Source organism: Lepidochelys olivacea, assembly GCF_965140295.1.
Source record: "Lepidochelys olivacea isolate rLepOli2 genome assembly, chromosome: 3".
NCBI lineage: Eukaryota > Metazoa > Chordata > Testudines > Cheloniidae > Lepidochelys > Lepidochelys olivacea.
This window is the reverse complement of record NC_140413.1, coordinates 70,567,723-70,592,833: the sequence shown is the minus strand read 5'-3', so window position 1 is coordinate 70,592,833 and position 25,111 is coordinate 70,567,723. Positions and strand designations below refer to the sequence as shown.

Genomic DNA, 25,111 nt, shown 5'->3' with positions numbered 1-25,111 from the left:
AAAAACTTTCAAACTAGTAGAATTTTTTAAAGCACAACCTCTGTATGTGGTATTATACACACACACATACATATTTGCACATACAGCAGTTTAGAGCACTGGTGCGTTGGCCCACATAGGAACAAAGATATTGCCATATGGGATCAGACCTGGGATTCATTTAGTCCAATATCCTGTCTCTGACAGGGGCCAGTACCAGATGCTTCAGAGGAAGGTTAAAGAAACCTTATATATAGGGGACCTTTATGGAATAACATGCCCACAGGGGAAGTTTCATCCTACCTCCCATCATTTAGTGATTGACTTATGCCCTCATAATGCATGAGGGTTCATATAGCATTCCTAGAAATAATTTTGCAGTGTCACTGGGCAATACTGATATTGTTCAGAGTCTGTCAGAGTCTTCATTGTAACCACTTTGAGAGTTCTGTAATGCAGCCATTAAAATCTGCTTTAGGCTGAAACTTGGCACATAAATGTATGAGGAAGCCAAAGCGAGGAATAGTTACTTTAATTTCTAAAAAATTATTACATCTTCCTCTGTATAGGAGTAGATAATATGATAATTTGTTTTGATTATCATATGCATATCTGAGTTGCATGGCTAGTTGAAGTAGAGATTTTAAACTAGTTCTAATATACTCAAGAGACACAGAAGAAAGCAAACAAGACTAAAACCCTCAGGTATTACAGTTAGCAGCTTGGACACAAATGTAGCCAACACTCAATTATTTGTTTTTATCCAAAACCAGGTTTGCTTAATCCCCTCAGCATCTTGCATTCTCATGGGCCCACATTTGCAAAAACAATTCCATTTTAATCTACATATTGCTGTCAGGTTCCACTAAAAATGAAGAAAAAGCCCCTTTGCAACTAGTTCTGGAGTTATGAACAAGAAATGAAAAATAATGCTTTGAGCACTTGAATCACTGGGAGACTCATATAAGTAAAATATAGTGGGCCAGATTCTCAGTGGGTGTAAAGCAGAATGATTCCCTTGAATATATGCCGATTTACACCAGTTGAGGAAATGGCCCACTATTGCACCCTGATACCTGTAGTTGGTTTTAGTCCTATTTCACAATTGTTCTATTTTAAGTATAGTATTTAAATTATATAGTTCTGAAATCTCATCAAGTATACTCATTTAGCGCTGAAGTATCACTTTCCAAGTCATCAAATTGCTAGCCAACTCACTCACAATAATGCTGTCATTCAGACATTTTGAATATTGTTATTTTTTTATTAAAGATGTTCAAGATATCACTAAACTGCGAAGTCTTACATATAAAAATGTTGGACAACACCTCAGAAGATATGGAAAGAAGCGCAATATTAAACCTATTTGTCCAACAGTGCAGATCAGTTTATGGTGCTGAAGTGATAATATAAATGTCTAGACTAAAAACTGGAAAAAAAATCCAGTCATAAAAGAAAAGTTTATGGTCAATAAACAAAGCTGAGAAATGATGTTCTCCAGTAAGTGATATTTTAATCAAAATCTTATTATTTTCTGGTCATGAAAGATGCCTGCTCAACCGCACTGGAAACTGAAGTCTTCCATGTACAATGGAAGCTTATCAGCACTGCTCCACTAATGTACTGAATGTTCTGGAGACTCCATACTCATCTATTCCTTGGCTGCTGTGATGACAGTACTCACAAGCATGCTAGCTATGGTACCAGCATTGTCTGTGAAATGAACACCAGTCCACTAATCCGTAGACCAATCCCACTGATTATTCCAGCTAAGACGCTGAGGCTATGTCTACACCTAGAACTGAGGGTGTGATTCCCAGCTCAAGCAGACACACGTGTGCTCGCTTTCATCAAGCTAATGACTGAAAAATAGTAGTGTAGCCACAATAGCATGGGCCATGGTGAGCAGCAAATAGGGCTAGCCTCCCTGCATACGTACCCACACAGTCTGTGGGGGGGGCTGTACTCTGGGCTGCGAGCATCACTCACCACTGCCCATACTACTGTGGCTACACTGCTATTTTTAGTGCACTAGCTCAATGAGGACTAGTGCATGTATGTCTGCTTCAGCTGGAAATCCCACCCCCAGCTCCAAGTGTAGATATAGTCTAAAACCTAAGGTAATCCTGGAACGAGAACCATATGGGCAGACCCTTGTATGGAGTCCTTTGGCTTCCACTGGAATCCACATGGGTCCTTCTTTTTGAAGATGTGGAGCCTAAAAGGATAACCATTTCTGGTTACTACAAGAGCTGCTGAGTTTTTCATTGCAAATGATATTCATTGCAAATTTAGCCATTTTTTCCTACTCACAAATTCTTCAGGAATTGATCCTGTTTTGTGCAAATGTATTTGTTATTTGTAACTATTCACCAGATAGTTTGAATGAACAATTTTTATCCAAGGAGCTATTGGCAAACTGTTCAGGTCAACTGTTTCCTGCTGGTTACTTGTTATTCAGAGTGTGTGATGTGATGGGTCACCTAAGTCACATGTTTTTGCTCCCTGATTTGATGACTGGAATGTTTAAAAGAGAAGAACTTTGAAAAATGGACCCAGAATACTCTTATTCACAGGCAATTGCCTTTGTACCTTTGTCACTGTAAATATGGATATTCAGGAAAATAGCCATTTTCCAAATATTGGTGAGAACAAAAACCCATCCAGACAAATGTCTGCAACTGGCAAATAACATGGCAGCTGTGCACCTACTGAGCAACCGATCAGAACCTGAAGGAATGCTCTCAAATATCACTCTGCATTATTTAACCAACTCTAGTGACTATCAGCATAGGCCCAATTACTGTAATGACTTAAATTACATCAGACAATGTGGGTGAAGTGATGTCTTTTATTGGACCAACTTCTGTTGGTGAAAAAGACAAGCTTTCAAGCTACACTGAGCTCTTCAACCCAAAGAAGAGCTCTGTGTAGCTCAAACCCAAAGAAGAGCTCTGTGTAGCTCAAAAGCTTGTCTCTTTCACCGATGGAGGTTGGTCCAATAAAAGATATTACCTCACCCACCTTGTCTCTCTAACATCCTGGGATCAATACGGCTTCAACAATGCTGCAAACATTAAATTAAGTCACTCATTTTAAAAACACTGCAATACTATTAATCAAACCATCACGCATGTACAAGCCAAACCTGAATAACCTTATCCTTTTTTTCCCCTTCCCCTAGCATCTTGTCACAGGCTGAATTATGGGCTATTGTTGGGTCTGGCTTGATTTAAATATTGTGTTGGGGCCAAATTGTGTTGGGGTTGACTATGTGTGAGTGCAGTAGTGGGAAAGGAAGAACGAGATGCCTTTCCTTGCCTCATTGCACACCCTGTGTAACAGCCAGTCTGCCACACTTGGCAGTAATTGCATTCTCTGAGTACAAGGACTGGTCTAGGCTGGTATTGGCAACAGAGGCACCAACCACCCCAAAGAGGAAGGCGGTGAGGCCTGTGGTAGCATCTGACACCACTTTTGTACTAGCCTTACATATTACGTCCTTTCAAAGAACAGTACTTTCATGCTTTCTTTCCTGAATCCCCTGGAAGAATTCTGGTTGAGTCAACCAGAATTTCTCCAGAGGCTCCCAGAATAGGCTACAGTTAAAGTCACAGGGTCAGATCCTCAGCTGGTGTAAATCAGTATAATTACATTGACTTCCCTGGAGCTGTGCTGATTTATACCAGCTGAGGATCTAACCCATCGTCTGATGCTCAATGTTTAAATTAACTCAGATTCTCAGATACGGGCACTATAGACAATAATATTAGTCTCAATAAATGCTACTAATAGCATTCTGTTTATTTGCTTTATTTGATTAAGGCTATTCCAGTCCAAATGTCTCTACTTCATATTATCCTGGGAGGTAATTGAATAAGGAGAATGAAATGGAAAGCTGGTTTTAAGTAAAAAAATATTTCACTGGAGCTTTTGTTACATTCAATCCACAGAGCATGGGGTGACTGGGAAACCTGGATATACTTGCATGGGTTAGATGTGGATAAATTCCATGGCTGGTCATACTTTGAAGCATTCACTGTTAGTGATGGATAATGACTAGTTTTCCTACTTTGGATTCTGAGGCCATAGTCTCCTCTTGCGGATGCAATCCTGTAACTTCAATGGATTTGTTACAGTGTCAATGAAAAAAGATCAAAACTTTTTGTATTGTGTCTAAAAGTTGCAGAAAAATGCTTGCCTGCTGACATCACATTGCTCAATGCTATATTCTGTCTAAATTCATTATCTTATTCCAAATCAAGTTCTGTTCTATGATTCTTGCAAGACATATTTCAGTAGCTGGAGAAAAAGAACAGCTTTTCTTGTTCTGTACTTCATCTTACCTCTCTCAGATCAGTAGATTGTAATTCCCTCAAGTGTATTTGGCCTGGTCCTACTCTCACTGACTCCAGTAGCAGAAGGATCAGGCCCAATACACTTGAGGGAATTACAGTCTGCTGATCCGAGAGACAAGGTGGGTGAGGTAATATCTCTTATTGGACCAACTTCTGTCGGTGACAAAGACAAGCTTTCAAGCTGCACAGAGCGCTTCTTCAGGTCTGAGAGAAGCACTCAGAGTATCACAGTTAAATACAAGATGGAACAGATAGGTTAGCATAAGCAGTTAACACATATTTCAAGAGACCAGTCAAGGTCAAGTGGCCGATTAACACCTCTCCAATCATTGGGCGGAAAGGGGTTGGCCGGGGAAGCTGCCAGGGACAGGGGTGGAAAGTTGGTTATAAATTGTTGTAATAAGCCACAAACTCAGTATCTCTATTCAGTCCATGATTTTTAATGTCTAGCAAAGTTATGAATTTAAGCTTCCAGGTTCATCTTTTGAATGTACTGTGCAGGTTTCCTTTGAGGATGGGGACAGGTAGGTCAGATATAGAGTGATCACTTTTTGAAAAGTGTTCACCCACAGGAGATATGGTGTTCCTGTCTTTTATCATTCTTCTGTGTGAGTTCATTTGAGAACCTAGTGATCGTCTGGTTTCACCCACATACACACCATATAACCTATGGGCAAACACTTTTCACAAAGTGATCACTCTATATCACACCTATCAGACCTAACCCTCAAAGGAAACCTGCACAACACTCTCAAAAGATGAGCCTGGTATCTTAAATTCATAACTTTGATAAACATTACAAATTATGGTCTTAATAAAGACACTGGATTTATGGTTTATTACAACAATCTGTAACCCACTAACTCCCCTTTTTGTCCACAAAGGTGCTAATGGGTCTCTGCACTTTGAATGGTCCCTTAGAATATGTGACAGGTTTCAGCATGGTAATCGTGTTAGTCTGTATCAGCAAAAACAACGAAGAGTCCTTGTGGCACCTTAGAGACTAACAAATTTAATTGGGCATAAGCTTTCGTGGGCTAAAACCGACTGTATCAGATGCATGGAGTGGAAAATACAGATGCAGGTATGAATACACAGCACATGAAAAGATGGGAGTTCCCTTACCAAGTGTGGGGGTCAATTCTAACGAGCCAATTCAATTAAGGTGGAAGTGGGCTATTCTCAGTAGTTGACAAGAAGGGGTGAATACCAAGGGAGGGGAAATTACTTTTGTAGTGCTAACCAGGCCTATGCAATCAAGGTAGCCTATTTCCAACAGTTGACAAGAAGGTGTGAGTATCAGCAGAGGGAAAATTACTTTTTGTAGTGACCCATCCACTCCCAGTCTTCATTCTGGCCTAATTTGATGGTGTCCAGTTTGCAAATTAATTCCAGTGCTGCAGTTTCTCATTGAAGTCTGTTTTTGACTTTTTTTAGTGAAGAATTGCCACTTTTAGGTCTGAAATTGAGTGACCAGGGAGGTTGAAGTGTTCTCAGACTGGTTTATGAATGTTATAATTCTTAATGTCTGATTTGAGTCCATTTATTCTTTTACGTAGAGACTGTCCAGTTTGGCCAATGTACATGGCAGAGGGGCACTGCTGGCACATGATGGCATATATCACATTGGTAGATGTGCAGGTGAACGATCCCCTAATGGTGTGGCTGATGTGGTTAGGCTCCTGTGATGGTGTCCCTTGAACAGATATGCGGACAGAGCTGGCAACCAGGTCTGTTGCAGGGACCAGCAACTACACACCACGCAACAAAAATGCTAACCCAGGAACCAATCCCGCAATACACCCCGTTGCCAACTGACACGGCTACAACAACACTGCACAGGATAAATTGTCCTCCTTTTCAGAAAGCCTTAAAATAAAAATAAATAAATAAATAAAATAAAAAAGCACCCTGGAACTTTTTTTTTTTTTACTGCTGCTTATTATGAGTTTTCAGTTTTATAATACATTGTTACAAATCCACCAAACAAAGCTGGGTACAACGTTTGTCATATGAGATGGTTGATGGATATAATCCTATAATTTCCAGTACAATAATGAGAGGTTTAATTTTCCATTTGTTCCCACTGTGAGATGGTTTGTGGCTTTGAATTCTCACTATGTTTGCATGAGTACACAAACCCAATTTCCATCACTGTGAAGTCAATGCCTACTTTGGCATTTGCTCTCTCCTTTTTATGATTAAAAGGCTAGGAAAAGCCTGACTTGTAATTTAAATACAGAAAAGTTTATCCCATCAGAAGTCTCTCTCTCTCTTCTCTAGTTTTAATAGACTTTGGTATGGGGAACCATGGAGGGCCATATCAATTGTTAAAAGGCATGCTTCTTTTTTGCGTCAAAACTTAATGTGAAAAGGTTAACAACCATTCTAAATTCTATAAACCAGCACATTTGCAATCAGACTCCAATGACATGTTTTTCATGAGGAATGAGTGAACCCTGTGGAGTCTGATGTATGAAAACATAGAACCAGTTGTCAGGGGTGGAGGGTCTAATAACGAGGGAAATTCAGGGAGGTTTCTTCTTAGTGACTTGGGGGTGCCAGAGAAAGAGGCCTGGATTATTTCTTCCTCTCCCCAACCCCATTACAGGGGCTAGGAGGAAGAGGCTGAGAAGACATACTTTGTTCCACTTAAACTCACACAGAGAAGATATCAGGAAGGATTGTTCTAATCCCTCAGTATGGAGCACTTGAAAGCTGAAAAATTTTCAGTTTTAGGCCAAAAACTGAAACTTTTAAATTTGGAAATGTCAAAACATTTCATTTTGACATTTTCAATTGAAAGAAAATGTTTTGACATTTCCAAATCAAAATATTTCATTTTGGCTCAATTCATTATACTACAACCTTCTAAGATGCCATGGTGCATCATGGGAATTGTGGTTTAGCTTCCTCATGCCCCCATTGCCTAGATGACATCTTCCACACAGCCATCTGACTCCCATGATGCACCATGATGGTCCGCCAGAGGGGTGGTGCATCATGGGAGATATAGTTTGGGCCATACTGGAGACTGGCACTCAAACTACAACTTCTATGAGCTACCACAGGCAGCCACAGTTTAATGTCAAACTGCCCTCAAATAAAACTCTTTGCATTGGTTTGACAAACTGAAATATTTCAGTTCACATCAATCCAACCTGAAACAAAATAATTTGGTTTGATTTTCCCAATGGAAACTTTTTGTTTTCAGCTAAAAGTTTTCAGTTTCTGACCAAAGAAAATGTTCCACAGAAAATAAAAACGTATTTTTGAACAGTTCTGATATTTACATAGGGGACCTGATTCTGTTCTCATTAACGCTGGTGTAGATCAGGATTAATTCCAGTGTAGTCAGTGGGCCTGAATAAGACTAGAGCGAAATGAAAATCTGGGTCAGTTAAAGCCACAATTCAGGATTATACTTTGAAGGATTAGATTTTTATCAATACATGTCAATTTCACCATACACTCACAAACTGAAAAAATGTCCATCAATAATAATATAAGTATACAGATAGGCAAAGTATGAAAAATTCTGCTTGAGAACTGATTAGAGTTTGATTTAAAGATATTTACTTTGTATATTTTGACAGGTCACATTGACAGTTTGTGTTTAAATGGTTATAAAGCCTTAACTTTTGAACCTCAAAGTCTGCTGTCATTAATAATTATTGTCTGACAGCCCCTAATTTCCCACAACTGTGAAAATTTAAATTGACCAAAAAAATTAAAAATGCTTAAAAATAAACATCAATATTATCCATTGAAATTATAGAAAAATGCAAACTGAATTCTGTAAACCATTCATGATCAGCATAACAGGGTGGCTCACCACGTTAAGAGCTGATGGCCTGGAGCCAGCCAGTTACTAAGTATACACACCTGAACTGAGATTAGTTGATTCCCCTAGCAAGAGCAGTAGAAAGCTGCAGAGAGACAGAGAGAGTTCTCAGGGAGAACAGGGTTGAGTACAGAGGCTGCTGGGCACAAATAGGCTCTAGCAGAGAAATCTGGAACTTAACTGACACAGACAGGAAAGCCTGGGAGTCACCTGATAAAGAGGTAAGCGGGTGGATTTGAGAACTTAAATTTGAATGTGTGTTAATTTAATAAAGAATGTAGCATACTTACAGGATAGGGGAATCTACCCTGAGAAGCAGTAATTCTGACAAAGATTTGGGGTCATGGTGGATAATCAGCTGAACATGAGTTTGTAATGTGATGCTGTAGCCAAAAGAGCTGACATAGTTCTGGGATGCATAAACATGGGAATTTCAAATAGGAGTAAAGAAGTTATTTTACCTCTGTATTTGACACTGGGTGGGACCACTGCTCAAATATTGTGTGCAGTTCTTGGGTCCACAGTTCAAGAAGGATATTGATCAGTTGGAGAGGGTTCAGAGAAGAGCCCACAAGAATGATTAAATGATGTCTTATAGTGATAGATTCAAGAACTCAATCTATTTAGTTTAACAAAGAGAAGGTTAAAAGGTGACTTGATTATAGTCTATAAGTACCTACATGGGGAACAAATATATAATAATGGGCTTTTCAATCTAGCAGAGAAAGGTATAACAGGATCCAATGGCTGGAAGCTGAAACAAAACAAATTCAAACTGGAAATAAGGTGTAAATTTTTAACAGTGAGAATAATTAACCCTTGGACAATTTACCAAGGGTCATGGTGTATTCTCCATCACTGACAATTTTTAAATCAAGATTGAATGATTTTCTAAAGGCTATGCTCTAGGAATTATTTTGAGGAAGGTCTATGGCCTGTGTTATACAGGTGATCAGACTAGATGATCACAATGGTCCCTTCAGGCCTTGGAATCCATGAATCTATAAATGAACCAGAACCTGAGATATGATGTGAATGGGTTCATGAGTTATTGAAAATGACATTTAAAGAGGGAAACTGAGCCTGGGGGCTGCTTGCAAGGCTCCCCTGAGGCCATGAGCGGGGTACACAGGAGTTGGCCAGTCCTCTCCTATTATAATAAGAATATTGATAAGCCAACTGTGTGCTCCCCACATTCTCAGCTCTTCTTGGGGCTGCCCACCCACTGATATAAGTTATAGAAGCCTCAGGGCTGGAGTGAAATGTTTCCTCCAGATTCTTTCACTTGCCCCAGCCCTCTACGCTGAGTCCTAAACCAGGATCTGACATGGTCACTGTGACAGGATGTACCAACCAGGCACTAGAGAGGCAAAGGTTAGTGAACTGCTCTGTGCCCAAGAGGCCATGCTCTCTCACCCTTGTTGGGCATACTCCCAGTGGAGGGAGCATTCATAAGGGAGCAGCTCAGCTCAGTCTGGACTGACTGAGGAGGAGACCGGTTGTTTGCAGCAGCCTCCTGCCTGAAAGCTGCCAGAACTCCAAGTCACTGGGGTTGAGCCTCCTAGCTGCACTGCGGAAAGCAAGGGGATGACTTACTGTTGCCAGCAGAGGAGCTGCCAGAGATGCAGCAGAAGGGACATGAGAAGGACACCTCTGTCCAACCCCAGAGACAACGCCAGAAGGACTGGGACGAGGGTAGGAAGCAACCCAAGGAACGCACTTGGGGGTATTGGGACCTGAACGCTGTGTCAGGATACCTTGTTCTGAAGGTCCCTGGGTCGGAACCAGGTGGCATAGGGTGAGCCCAAGTTCCCCTACCCTCTTCACTCTCGCTGCTAGGTGACTCTCCCCCTTATATTGCCGCTAGGAGACACAGCTACTGAGTGAGACGATCTCTTTAGCCAACACCAAATGCAAAAAATTCTCTCTAGTTTTTTCCAGCCTCATCCATCATGCACACGTCCGCATCCCAGCTTCTCTTTTTCACACACATACACACTGGATAAACAATACCCAGCGAAACCCTCCACCCACATGGTACTAGTTTCTGGGCAGACTCTGTTGGGCCTTGTAACTGTCTCTTGCAACTATCTTGGGTGACAGGCACACTCACAAATCAGTTTTAAGAAGGTTTTAACTCAGCCCTTAACAAGGTTTAACCCAGCTCATAACATATCCCCATTTTTTCAGATGAGATTTCAATGGATTTGCCTAAAGCCACAGGGGATCAAAGCCAGTTTTAGAACTCCTTATTTCCCAGCTCCAGGCTCAAACAACTCTTCAAACCACTCCTTTCTTTACATAGTTTTCATAAAATCATAGAAATGTAGGACTGGAAGAGATCTTGAAAGATCATTTTGTCCAGCCCTCTGCACTGAAGCAAGAACAAGTAAACCGAGACCATCCTTGACAGGTGTTTGTCCAACATATTCTTAAAAACCTCCAATAACAGTGATTCCTCAGCTTCCCTTGGAAGCATATTCCAGAGCTTAACTATCCTTATAGTTAGAAAGATTTTCCTAATGTCTAAATCTCCTAAACCTAAATCTCCCCTGCTGCAGATTAAGTCCTTTACTTCTTCAGCAAATAAAGAGATCAATTCATCACTGTCCTCTTTATAACACATTTGAAGACTTTTATCAGGTACCCCTCAGTCTTCTTACCTAAGACTAAACATGCCCATATTTTAAAACCATTCTTCAGAGGGAAGGTTTTCTAAACCTTTTATCATTTTTGTTGTTCTCCTCTGGACTCTCAACTTAACACAGTGCTCCAGCTGAGGCCTCAGCAGTGCCAAGTAGAGTGGGACAGTTACCCCTCATGTCTTACATATGACACCCAAGAATTATATTGGCCTCTTTCGCATCTGCATCATGTTGTTGACTCATATTCAATTTGGGATCCAATATAACCATGATTTTTCCTTCCAAAGTTTGATACTTTGCACTTTACTGAATTCTTGATTTCAGAAAAATGCTGTAATTGATCAGCTCATTTTAAATTATAATTGTGTCCTCCAAAGTTCCTGCAACCCCTCCCAGTTTGATGTCATCCACAAATTTTATAAGCATACTCTCCACTCTATTATCCAAGTCGTTAATGAACATGTTGAATAGTATTGGATCCAGGACAGATCTTTGCAGGACCCCACTAGATATATTCTCCCAATCTGACACTGAACCACTGATAACCACTGACTACTCTTTGAGTAGTCTTTCAACCAGTTCTTCACCTACCTTATAGTAATTTCAACTATACCAATTTGCTTATGAGTAAGGATATGATATGAGCAAGGATATTGCTTATGAGTAAGGATATGATTTAGTCACGGAGGTCATGAAAGTCATGGATTCCATGACTTTACCAGACCTCCATGACTTCTTTGGCTTCAGCTGTCAGCAGGCTGGAGCCAGGGCTGTCCACCCCATCCCCCATGGCTGCTGCCGGAGCTGGGCTTTGCACCCATGGCTGCTGCTGGGGCTGGAGCTAGGACTGTGCTCCCCCACCCATGATGGTAGGGCTCGGTCTGTCAACCCCCCACCCATAGGGCTCCAGCTATCATTCCTCTTCACACCTCTCCCGCCCCCGCCCAGCCCTCTCTCCAGTTATTTTTAGTAAACATTTTAACTTGTATTTTTAGTTATTTTAGACAAACAGGTCACAGGATCCTGTGAATTTTTGTTTATTGCCTGTGGCCTATGTCTTACTAAAAACAACTGTGATTAAAATCGTAACCTTACTTATGAGAATGTCATGTGGGACTGTGTCAAAAGCCTTACTAAAGTCAAGCTATATCACATTTACTGCTTCCCACATCCGCTAGGCCAGTAAGCCTGTCAAAGAAGGAAATAAGGTTGGTTTGGCACGATGTGTTTTTGACAAATCCATGCTGGCTATTCCTTATAATCCTATTGTCCTGTAGGTGCTTAAAAACTGATTGTTAATAATTTGTTCCAGTATATTTCCAGTTAGCAAAGTTAGGCTGACTGGTCTGTATTTCCCTTGGTCCTCTTTGTTCCCTCTTTTAAATATAGGTGCTATGTTTACCTTCTAGCTCTCTGGGATCTCACCTATCTTTCATGAGTTCTTGAAGATAATTGCTAACAGTTCCAAGATTCCTTCAGCTAGTTCTTTAAGTACCCTGGAATGAATTTCATCAGGCCCTGCCAACTTAAATAAATCAAATATATCTAAATATTTTTAACCTGTTCTTGCTTTTGTCCTTTCCCTCTTGTTAATATTAATTGTGTTGAGTATCTGGTCACCATTATCCTTTTTAATGAAGACTAAAATAAAACAGGCACTAAACTTCTCACCCTTTTTGATGTCATCAGTTATTAGCTCTCCTTCCCTGCTAAGTAGAGGACCAATACTTTCTTTCATCTTTCTCTTTCACCTAATGCATTTAAAGAGTCTCTTCTTATTGCCTTTTATGTCCACTTCTAGGTGTCACTCATTTTGTGCCTTAGCCTTTTTGATTTTGTCCCTGCATGCTTGTGCTTTTCTTTGTACTCCTCCTTAGCAATTCATCCATGTTTTGGTATCTATGAAAAAGGTAACTGTCCAGTTAATGCAATACAAAAACTAAGGTAATATATAACGTTGCTAGGCATTTATGGATAGTTAGTTATTCTGGTCCAGTCAAGTCATTATTAAAACCACAGTTCTCTCATAAATTTGAAGAAAAAAAAAACCTAACCCAGCGATTGTAATTCTGGTTACCTTTAAATAATATATATTACAATGTGTTGCCCTTCCACAAAGTGACAAGTTTGCCTGGCCCCTACATTTGACAAAAGACATGATAGGCATTGAAAAGGTTACTGATGCAAACTCCCTACCTGCCCCCAGCTTTACATTATTATTAGGATTACCAGATTTATTTGTTCAGATTGGACAATTGGCTTGCTGCTGTGCTCGGTAAACAGCTTCTGACAACAAACAAGGATTTAAATAATCATTGTGTAATCAGCAGACACCAACGCATCCTTATCTTATCCCCTCAATTCCAGGTAGCTGTATGTGGGAACATTATATTTAGAAACCTAAATGGTCGACATTTCAACCGCATCAGAAACATTCCATCCATTTTGTCAGAAACCTGGTGAAGAGCTCATTAAATGAAATCCATTCTTACTTTAGCACACATGAAAATGTATCTATTCTGTGGGAGGCCCTTGCATTAAATTCTGATCTGGGTGACATCAGTGTAAATCAGAGTAAAGTCCTGATTTACACCAGGGTAACTCAGATCAAAATCTGATCCTGTTGTTGGCTTTGTGCCTCACAGGGGATACTAACTAGACTAGCCCAGCAGCAACCCAGTGGGGTTACAACATTCAGACCTACCTAAATCCCCTGCCTAAAGCTGGGCTTCGTATTGGTTAGGTTTGGTAAATATATGTGGACATACAGTACTATAGGATTCTTTCTAACCAAAGCTTTTACTGTGGTTGACATCTTTGTCTGCTGTGAAAGCATTGCCATTTGGAACACAACAGTTAAATATGAAATAGTATAAAAGGAGGTGGCTTTAAATCAGCTTGTATTTCAGAGTTGTTTTTCCTGTAAGGATTATAGGTCTGCTTTAAGGATTCTCCAGCCATTAATACATTATCTGAAGCCAATTTTTAAATTTGAGTGGCTACAGATAGGGACTTACCTAATAGGCACCTGAATACACAATTAAGTGCTTTCATATTCATTTTAGGCATCTAAGCGCTGAGTTAGTCGCCCACATTTTAAATTTGTGGTCTCTAGTTGTAACTATTCTGAAACGTGTGTGTAAAAGAGTTTGCATACAAAGAAACCACCAGTGATCTTGAATGACAATAGAACTGTGCTCCAAGAGATTGTTTGGTGTGGAGTTCCTATCTATTTGTCTACAAAGCATCTTGGTATCTGCTACAGTTGTGATGAGTGACTCTGAAAGGCCTGGGTCTCTTTATGGGTAATGACTACACACACACACTGCTTGCCAAGTTCTCCAGCCTGAGTGGATTCTTGGTATTCAATCAATAGAGAAGGAGGCAAAGAGTGAGTGGGGAAGAAATGCTGGGCAAGAGAAAGAAAGGCTTGACTATGAATAAAGGAAAAATGGACATGTAAAATGATCAGTCTACATTACAGAAAGTGATTTTTAAAATTATATTTCTGATACGCAGGAGATGATTTGTCAGAAATAGAGTCAAATATTCTGAAAATAAAATATTCTGTAATCTGTGAAGCTGCTTTTGGTTATAGGGCAAAACCCTTTGTTCTCTCCAATCTAAATACTGATTTTAGCTGGGAAACAAACAGCTGCTTGCAGTGCTTTCAATCCCAGTATACGTTGGGAAATGATGTAGCTTTAATTGTTTAGCTATTTTTATTGCTATGGATTTCTAAGTAATTGCTATAGATTGCTATTCATGTGAGTTTGGGAGCCAGACTCTGGTGCTAAATAAATCTCTGATTCAGCAATGTACTAAAATACATGCTTAAGTGTGTATTTAACTCCATCTCTATGCAGCAAAGAACTAAAGCGTGTGCTTGAAGTTGACTTGGATGGGACTATTTGGATCCTACACTTTTATTCTGGGGTAAGATGTGTATAACATGCTTCATAGGTGTATATATAAGAAGACAAGAGAAGAAGGAGAACTTCAGCTTGGTAACATTTCCAGAATTTACTCCTCAGCTGCTGTTTGTTTTCTCTAACTACCAAATGTGAGAGAGCATGCTTTTGCCAGCTGCAGTCTGATTATGTATCACTTTTCCCATAACACTGCCAGTCCAATTGAACTACAGCCTACACATAGTATAACCTTTTGTAGGGCTCGTAATAAACCAATCAGAGTCTAGGAAGAAAATCGGAGATAGAGAGCCTGACCACAGCTTATAAATCAAATTACTCAGATACGATGTGAGTCAGAATTTTGAGAGCTGACATGCTGGCTGTTGAGCTTTAAATTTCTGATTTATACATCACTTCCCTGAAAACCAGCTGCAAAATCAGGATTTGTGAACCCAAAAAAACCCAAGATTTTACATAAGATTTATTGAGATGTTTTGTAAATCTGTTGTAGGACATGCAAATCTGATTTAAGATTTGTTAATGCTGTTTAGGATATGGAAACTCACTGCCTGACTTAGCACACATTGAAATACTTTAGTAAAATCTGAAATTTAAAAAATCACTATTTAAAACAATGACATATAAACCAAAACTTTGTGGCTAAGATTTGCTGGCAGGCTCTATAAATTAACTACTAAGTTTATAACTCAATCTCTTCTAAGTGCAGATCTATGATTCTATGATTTATACATCCAAGTTGCAAATTGCCAGAAAACCAGTATGGGATCAATTCTAATCTGAAATACAACAGATGTGCTTCTACTGTGTGCCTTGAAACATCTGCACCTCTATTCTATGGGCCTGATCTTCCATTGCCCTGCATCTTCTGTAATCATTTGTATTTGTGCAGTGTGGTATAAAGCATTATCATGCTTGTTATATCAGTCAGTGGAGAATTCTAATTTGGTAACGTTTTATGCTCACTCTGCACGGGTGTAAATGAATACCACAGCCAGGAGGGGAGGCAAAGGAGGAGATAAGAAGGCAGGAGAGAGGGGTCATGTTGACTATACCCAATCCTCCATTGGATAAGGTCCCTGAGCGATGTTAATTAAAGATATTCTCCTGCAGCTTTAACCTGTGCCAGGGCCAGAAAGCTGAGAATCAGGGAGTCCTGGCCAGCTCCCTAATAGCCTACCCTCATGCACAGTGGAGAATGAAGCTCAAAGTTTCAGGCAGTGGAGAATTGGGCTCAGTGTATGTAAACAAGTGCAGCACAAGGATTTTTCAAGTGAGGTCTGCCTGCATTTCTCAGATTAGACTGAAGGCCCTATGGGTGAAATCCTGACCCCATTGGAGTCAACAGCAAATAGTCCATTGACTTCTATAGGGATAGAATTTCACCCTATAAACATAATATAGACCAGTTTTGCTGGTAGGCTCTGGCTGCTGTGCACCACTCAGGTGGCAAAAAGCAGTCATAAACACTTGCCATTCCTGTGCACATCAGCAGAGGTGTGGGGTGAGTCAAAAGCAGGGCCTGGCACAGCATCTCCTGCCCCTCTGCAGTCATTGCTGGTAGCTGCTCTCTCCCCTGCTCTTCCCATACAGCAGGTGGGGAGGGTGGCATCCCTTGGTAATTATAAGAAAATTTACACATGCACTTGGAGTTAATATACTTTCTTTCAGGCAGTTTTATGGTAGCCAGCAAGGCTTACCTAGAAGCTAAGGGTCATAACGGTGAAATATTAGCACAATTTTTTGCTAGCAATATTGTTTTTTTTTATATGAAAGGGAAAGTGTATATGGTAAGAAAGGGCTCTAAGTCCAGGTACAGAAGACACTTAAAAAGACTTTTCTCTGCTGAGTTTCTGTGAAGTGTCAACCCCTTTGACTTCATAGTTTTTAAACAATAAGCAAAAAAAGCCTAAAATATTTTCGCCTATCTTATTTGAAACTTGTGACTAACTAATCATAAAAATGGCTCCTTGTATCAAATTATTGATGCAGCCTTTCACATGCATGGTTTGGTGTTCTGGAGTTCTTCAGTCTTCACTGGCATGGTTTGAGTTAAGAATCTATCTGTTACAAACCCCAGAAAATACATACATACTGGGCTAAATTATCAAAGAATGTGTTTTCAACATGGAGGTAAGCTGCATGTTCAGCTGGATCTAAATATTCCTCTCAGAGTAACTGAAGTGAATAGTGCAATTAGAAACAGAAAATTTTGCTTCTATAGCTGTGCATCCAACCGAGCGCTCAATTTCACAAGCAAAATATCAGCAGGTTGTTTCTTTAATAGTCTATAATGTGGTAAATCACCCCTTTAGGTATGTTAAATTTGAAGAGGCTGACAATAAGCTACTCTGTGAATATACAAGATTTTTTTGTCAAAAAATGTTCCAGTAGATGTTACACAAGCCTTGAGACCAAGGGAACTCTTCTCTGTGGCATCACTGGGGCTGGTGAGGAGACAAAAGGGGAGCTGGCTTGTACCGCCAATCATCAGGAGCTAGACCAGTCCCTAATATAGGGCAAGTCACCCTATAGGACTGCCCTAATTTGGACGGTAGCAACCTGCATGGAACCTGGAAAGATGAGCATAGGTTGCAGGAAGTGGGCGTTTGGAGGAGGAACAAGGAATTTAGTTGTGGGGAAATGGTTAGGAAAATTAAGCTGTGTTTGGAGAAGCTCTATAAATAGTTGCTTTAATAAAAAGCCAGTTTAGTTTCATAAGAATGGAGTCCTTTCAAGTTTTTTCCCAGCATCTGGTACATGAAACAGGCCCCCTAATGCAATGACCCATATGAGCCATATCACCAGTGTGTAAGAACTCCCTACTCACTTCTCTCTACCCCTCCTCTCTGAGTTGATTACCTTTTTTGCACTTCTTCAGGGAACTCAATAACTGCTGAACTACTCTTGCCATGTACAAATTGATCCCACTCCTGCAAAGAGAACCATGTGGGTGCAGGAGTTGGCCCTCAATGTTCTCTTTGCAGAGCCAGGGCCTTAAAAGGTACTCTAAGGTTTCAGCACAAGAGTGTATTGAAAGGTCATAAAATCTTGCATGTGAGCGAGGATGGGGGTGGAGGTCCCTGGTGTGGCTGGGATTGTACAATCTTCTGGTGCTTTATGGGGTGTAAATTTAATGTTTGAAAGTCGATGGTAAAGGATAAGAGCACTGGACTACTGGATCCTGCTCTGAAAAATGTCAGGGGGGTGACTAGGGGGACAACAAGAAACCAGACAGCTTGTCCCTGAAGAAGAGATCTTCCAAATGGTGGCAGGAGGAGCAGGTCATTAGGCTATTCCCCACTCCTAAGAGGACAATAGAGCCTAAGGGAGAGGGAGCCAAGCCTGGTTGGGAAAACTGGCCTGTCCAAGGACTTGTACAGTTTGAACTTCTGTACCTTCACGATGCACTCTTTGCTAATTACAGACTAATAAAACCTAACCCACTCATGCTACAAATTTGGCAAAATATCACCTTAGCTCTTTTAAGCAACGGTAAACTTGCAGCCCAGCATCTGTATATGGTCCCTTTCATTTGGACCTGTTCTTACATTCATCTTTGTCGACATTCAATAGTAATAAAATACAATGGAGAAATACAGAGAAAAACATTGCACAATTCTTTTTTTTTTTTAATCTGCCTTCATCAGCAGAGGCAGCAGTAAACATATTTTATTGAAGGTTTCAGGGGCTATGAAAGCAATAAATAAAGTGTCCTAATAAATTTCTGATCAGAATTCTACCTTTACTGAGAAATTTTAGTGTCCACAATTACAGCCTGTCGTTTATCTCATTAAGTTTCTCTAACCCTCAAGTCAGCAGACAAGATCAGTGGCCTTTATTTCTATGGAAGCAAATGAAAGCAGTGTAACTGGCTTTAGTTTTTGGCTGAGCACTATTCTAAACCTGATGGTGGGGTTGCTGTAGCTGGATTTCATAAGAGTGTCCTACCACCTGGAGTGGGACACTTCATGTTAATTACTAATCACTATTGCATTTTTCTCCTCTTCCCCTGCTTCTGCCTGATTTCAAAACCACTCCTTTGGTCATTGGTTTACTTGTGAAAAAGTTAAACTTCATAGATGTAGGTAGTAGTCAAGGGAACTCAGTATTTCATAGATTTTAATGCCAGAAAGGACCACTGTGACCATCTAGTCTGACCTCCTGCATAACACAGGCCGCAGAACTTCCCCAAAATAATTCCTGTTTGAACATGAGGCTCTCTTTTAGAAAAACATTCAGTCTTGATTTTAAAATTGCCAGTGATGAAGAATCCCCCACAACCATTAGTAAGTTCTTCCAGTGGTTCATTACTCTCACAATTAAAAATGTACATTGTATTATGTGATTCCTTTGTCTGCTAGAATTAAGATCCCATTATCAATCCACATTTGTTCCCCATGTCGGTACTTAGACTGTGATCAAGTTACCCCTTAAGCTTCAGTTTCTTAAGTTTCTCTGACAAGCTCTGATTTATCTCAAATGATCCTATCTCACCTCCAGCAAAGCAAGAAACTTCTGTACCTGGTAAGGAGAATACACCATCTATCAACAAGTATTTACAGAATATAAATCAATTGGGCCCTTCTCTCCACTACCTTACAGCGTGTGTAGTCACTTATACTCGTGTAAAATGAGTGTGGAATTCTGATGTACTCTTTGTTCAATACTCCTGGGGGAATACTGCAGCACTGCACAATGCAGAAATTGTGCAGAATTAATGTTCTGCACAGAATTTCACTTTCCCCCTCAGAATTGGTGCTGCAGAGCTGCTGGCTGCCATTAGCTTGCAGATACAGGACACTGCTCAGGGAAGGTGGGGCTGTTTCCGGGCAGCTGTGGTTCCCAGCACATTCTGGAGGAAGGAGGCAGCATGCAGGAAACTCTGTACAACCTGGGACCCAGCATCAGACTGTTTCTCTCTCTGGATCCCTGGGGGATAGGAGGTGCTGGTGTCTGAGCTTGGGGGGTACTCTGCGGCTGGACTCTGGGGATAAGGGGGTGCAGTTTTCTGGCCTGGGGGGGTGACTGGGCTCTGGAGGGGGTGGTGTGGGTGTCTGAGACCAGAGGGGCAGAGTTTTTCCCCCAAGATGGGCCCAGCTGGCACATGTGACACACCCAGACTGAGGTGTCCAACAACAGCATAACAGAGAAACAGGAGCTGGGAGGTCAGAGGGGTTTCTTTAACTCTCTACTCCTGGGGGGAACATTTTTGTTGTCTGTATTGTTACAAACATACTTACTGACAGGTGTTTAGAAATAACTTACCAAAATAATTGAAACTGGTGTGTTTATATTGTGTTATTTTGACAAATAAAATATGCAGAATTTTAAAATATTGTGCACAGAATTTTTAATTTTTTATGGCACAGAATTCCCCCAGGAGTAGCACAGGTATAAATGACTGCACAAAGAGCAAGAGAGTGGGGAATCTTAACCAAAGGAGGAGGAAAGAGGAATTTATAGCGGTGTATAAGGGCATAAAAAGGAAGAAACCCAGCAAAGGACTGTCAGGAAATATGTCCAGGAACATTTATTAGATGTGGAAAAATCACTAAGGAATGTAGTGAAAGTCACATTGTTTGATTCAGTTAAAAATAAACTCCAATAAAGCACTTGAGAAAATATACTAGAGAATGATCCTAGACTAGCCCCTAACAAATTGAACAGATGTCACAGTAAGTCTTTTCCATTTCTGACTGCTGTGATTCTTATAGTTTTGAAAGACTAATTCAATTTCAACCTTACCAAGAGAAATGCCTTAAGTGGGGAAATGAGGGCACTACGTGATCAGACTCAGTGGACTCATTAATTAAAAAACTCAAAGGACTTTTCAAAGCATCTAGGGAAAATGCTGAAGAAGGTCAAAGTCTCAGCTCAACAGGACATCCAGCACTGTAGCTATATTAATCAGGTGTAGGCACCATGAGCACGGAGTCTTGACAGTCTGAGGAGTCGGTGAACAACTGACACCCACTGCAATTCTCATGACTGCTTGTAGTGGGCTTCACTTGTGGGCAGCAGGTCTAGTGGAGGTCAGCAGTCTCCCGGGGACTTGGGATGGCCTTGCCAGGCAACCTGAGGACCTGGTGGCCGAGTTGTCCTCTGTCATTCTCTTATGCTCCCTGAGTTCTCTCAGTCAGCCACAGAAGGAGGGAAGGATAAGGGCATCCAAGCCCTTCCTCTCCACTGGGTCCTTGCACGGGGCCCAAGGGAAAAGGTTAAGAGAGTCTCAGACCCCTCTTAGCTGATACACCAGACCAGCCTCCCCTGGGCCACTTCCTACCACCTCTGTTCTCTCTTCAGTTTGGGGCATGGACCCAGCACTCTCCTTCCTTCTAAACTGAGGGTTGCTCACAGTCTCAACAATTCAGATAATCCGCCAGGGCTCCCCAGCTCACTTCCAGTATCCAGGTGTTGCCCCTTATCTGGGAGAAAATGGGGAGACGGGAAGGTGGACAGACCCCGGCCTCCTGATCAGCTCTTACCCACAGTCTAGCCCCTTCCCTTGTAGATCATTGCATGCCAGAAGCTATTGTTTTCCTGCAGCAATCGAATCCAGTCAAGTCCAGTCTCCACTCCACTTGACTGTCCGAGTGGACCGGTTAAGCAGGTCATCTATTTGAAGCATACTCTGCAGCTTCTAAGGCGTGGGCACCTTCTTGGCCCAGTACTGCTGCACCACTCCCTTAGCCTCAGTGTAGAGTTTGTAAACTCCATCATGCAGCTGAACAGACTTTAAACTTTTGCACAGAGTTTAAAAGTTCCTCTTTGTAAAAACTTTAGCCATCATGAAAAGCAAAATGATAAATGGATCAATCTTTTACTGGCAAACTATAGTAATTAGGTCATATCTCATTTCTTTATTAGAGACAGACTTTGGTGTTTAATCATCATTATATGATCATTTAATCTTCTCCATGCTTTATCTTTATAGACATTGCAAACTTGGGCCCTGATCCTTCAAATGGTTCCACGCCGGTGGACCCCAGAGCCCACCCAGAACCAGCTTCAGGATCAAGGTCTTGTATTCTGTAGTATAGTGTGTGTACAGATGATAATGCAAAGCAAGCTAAAAGAGATACAGCTTTCTCAGGGAATCTGAGGAGAAAAGAAAATAGCTGAAAATGTTTAAATCCTATTTAAATAAAGAAATGGCTACAAAAATAAGACCCTTGAAATATATTGTAATGCAGAAGACAGAGCATGCCATATGGTACAAAACAACCTTGGAGAACTCCCATATGCTTACCCTTGCACTAACAAAGACATACCATGTGTTTACCATAACGTGAAATTAGCTTTCGTTTGTTCATATTTGAGATAAGCCCCTGAAATCCAAATGTATGGGGTGTGAGTAAATTAATTTTAAAAGGAATAAACATCATCAAGTAGTTTGAATCTATAATTTTATTCCATGATAGATTTATTTTCACTTTAATGCACTAACATTCCCATTGGCTGGTAAAAAGCCATTTGGTAGCTGCATATCATGTCAGAAGTGATAAGACCTCCTGCAATAAGATCAGTAAGGCTTACTTTAATGGGACTTTTTTCTTATCCCATAACCTCAACAAAATCATTTTGTGACACAACTATAACTACAGGGAGGAAAATAAAGAGATGTTGAATTTATCAACGTTTTCTTAGTGAGGCAGGATTAGTTCAGACCTTCACAGCATGACAGTTAACAGCTTTCTATCAGCAAAAGGCTTCGCACAGACAAAGACGGTGATAGACCTTTTCCTTTCTCTTCAGGGGTGCCAGGCTTTGCTGCTACCTTTAATAAGAAAAGAGAGCAAGAAAATAATGTTCAATGTTAAATATCTAATTCAGAATAAAACCAGCAACTAACAGAGTTTGTCCTTGGGAATTTTAGTGCATATAATAAAAAACAGCTTCCCACTCCCAAAGAGCAAGATCTAAGCTGTCCTAATGGTCTGCTAGCAGTCTAAGTGCGAAATTAACATTTCTGCAATGGGAATTTGAGTTCAATACCTGTGCTTTGTCCTTGACTCCTACACCTTTGGAGAGTAGAGACCCTTGTGGAAAGGCAGCACCTTGCATTAGTGTACACACAATGAATTCAGACTAAGTGGGGCTGGATTCATCAAAACATCAGTGTTATCTCCAAAACATCTATCTTTCTTTCACATACATACACACTCTCTTCCGCTCAGCTCCTTAACTCCAGACTCCATGATCTTCTTCACCTGGCCCCTCAAATGAATTCTTTGCAGCTCCTCTTATCAGACAGACCCTTTCTCCCTGTTTCCATTCCATGAACTCTACAGTACAAATCCCTCTGCCCCACCTCCGATAGATTCTTGATTTTTCACTGGAGAGTCAGGCCCCTCAGACCATTCAGCATGGATCCCAAATATCCTGCTTTAACCTGTCCTCGCAAACTAGTTTGTACCATTTCCAGTGCAGGGCCATGTTATTAAGGCATTGTACCATCAAAAACAAATATGCAAAGATAAATTCAAAGGGTGCCCTCTGATTAACCTCTAACCTGAAAAAAGGATCCTTGAGAAATGGCACTTAGCTTGACACAATGGTTGAATTTTGAATTGCCTGGTTTGAGATGTAAATACTCCAGTTTTCCTGTCAGTCTATCCATCTGTCACTGTCCTTGCCTCAGCAATATTACCCCCATAATATCCCAATTGATATAGTAAGTGGACACTACAGTGCTCTGCATACAAGCACTTACCTCTATACTGTAAGTGTAGTACATAAAACTGATGAAAGAAACAGGGGAAGGAAATTTCATTTGTTTCTATTAGAGTGAGTCTCTTTATGATGACAGGTTTCAGAGTGGTAGCGGTGTTAGTCTCTATCAGCAAAAACAATGAGGAGTCCTTGTGGCACCTTAGAGTTTAACACATTTATTTGGGCATAAGCTTTCCCAGGCTAAAACCCACTTCATGAGATGCATGGAATGAAAAATACAGCAAGCAGAATATATATTATTGCACATGAAAAGATGGGAGTTACCTTACCAAGTGTGTGTGGGGGTCAGTGCTAATGAGCCAATTCAATTAATGTGGAAGTGGTTCCTAGGTTAGTGTTTTTGTTGTGTGGTGTGTAGTTGCTGGTAAGTATTTGGTTCAGGTTGGGAGGCTGTCTGTAAGCAAGGACTGGCCTGTCTTCCAAGGTCTGTGAGAGTGCGGGATCGTCCTTCAGGATAGGTTGTAGATCCTTGATGATGGCCTGGAGAGGTTTTAGTTGGGGGCTGAAGGTGACGGCTAGTGGAGTTGTTATTTTCACTGAATTTAGCCGTATGAAGTGGAAATCCATCAACTTCATGAAAAAACTCGTGCAGATACAGGCAAAAGAAAGTAACAGAATGCCATAAGCCATCACCTACAGCCCCCAACTAAAACCTCTCCACCTTGATTGCATTGGCCTCATTAGCACTACAAAAGTAATTTTCCCTCCCTTGGTATTCACCCTTTCTTGTTAACTGTTGAGAATAGGCCACTTCCACCTTAATTGAATTGGCTTGTTAGCACTGATCCCCCCCCTCCCCCCCGCACCACCACCACCACCACTTGGTAAGGTAACTCCCATCTTTTCATGTGCTATAATATATATTCTGCTTACTGTATTTTCATGCCATGCATCTGATGAAGTGGGTTTTAGCGCACAAAAGCTTATGCCCAAATAAATTTGTTTGTCTCTAAGGTGCCACAGGGACTCCGCGGTTTTTTCTCGTTATAATGCTTTTCCAGGATCCATTCATTTTACCGTTACTTTAATTTATGTCAGGGGATACTTAGAAACCAGGCTGTTCCTGAAGAAAATCCATGCAAAACCCATCCTCAGCCTTCATATTTCACTGATGTATAATCCATATAAAAGTACATCCTGAGAATGCAAACATCACACCTTCACCTTAAAAGATCATGTTCTGATGTAGACCCAGCTCTGTGACTAAATGCCCAGTGACTAAATGCCTAAAAAATTTGACACAAGACTCTGTATCTCGGAGTTTCTGAATATATTAAATGCTATTTGTAAAAAGCAAATCTGTGCTAAAATGCCTATCTGCCCCCTGCTGCTTAAGAGTATTAAAGATTAAAACCAATTGTTTTGTGTACTGAAGAGTCTGTAATGGCTTCTTGAGAAGAACATGTCAGCATACTAGATAAGGCTGCTGTTAAATTTTTCTTGCCATGGACTGCTGACTTGGGTCATTATGCTCTTAAATTGAGTTATTGTCATTGATATATAATGAAATAGAGAGCCTTTGGCCTCTTGAAATGTAACATACCTTTTAAAGAATGAGCCCTACTGACTGATTTATAAAATTGTTCTGTTTGCAGTCTAGTACCAGGCTCTTGGGTGTTT

General features: G+C 40.7%; 1 long non-coding RNA gene across 1 annotated transcript in view; it reads left to right on the top strand.

Annotated features, from left to right (window-relative positions):
* Positions 1-8,271: 8,271 nt before the first annotated feature.
* The window catches only part of LOC311518265, a 69,760-nt gene continuing 52,920 nt past the window's right edge, over positions 8,272-25,111 (top strand). The window contains exons 1-2 of the long non-coding RNA XR_014710935.1: positions 8,272-8,402; positions 14,693-14,762. This is a non-coding gene — a long non-coding RNA (uncharacterized lncRNA). The remainder of the gene's footprint in view (positions 8,403-14,692; positions 14,763-25,111) is intronic.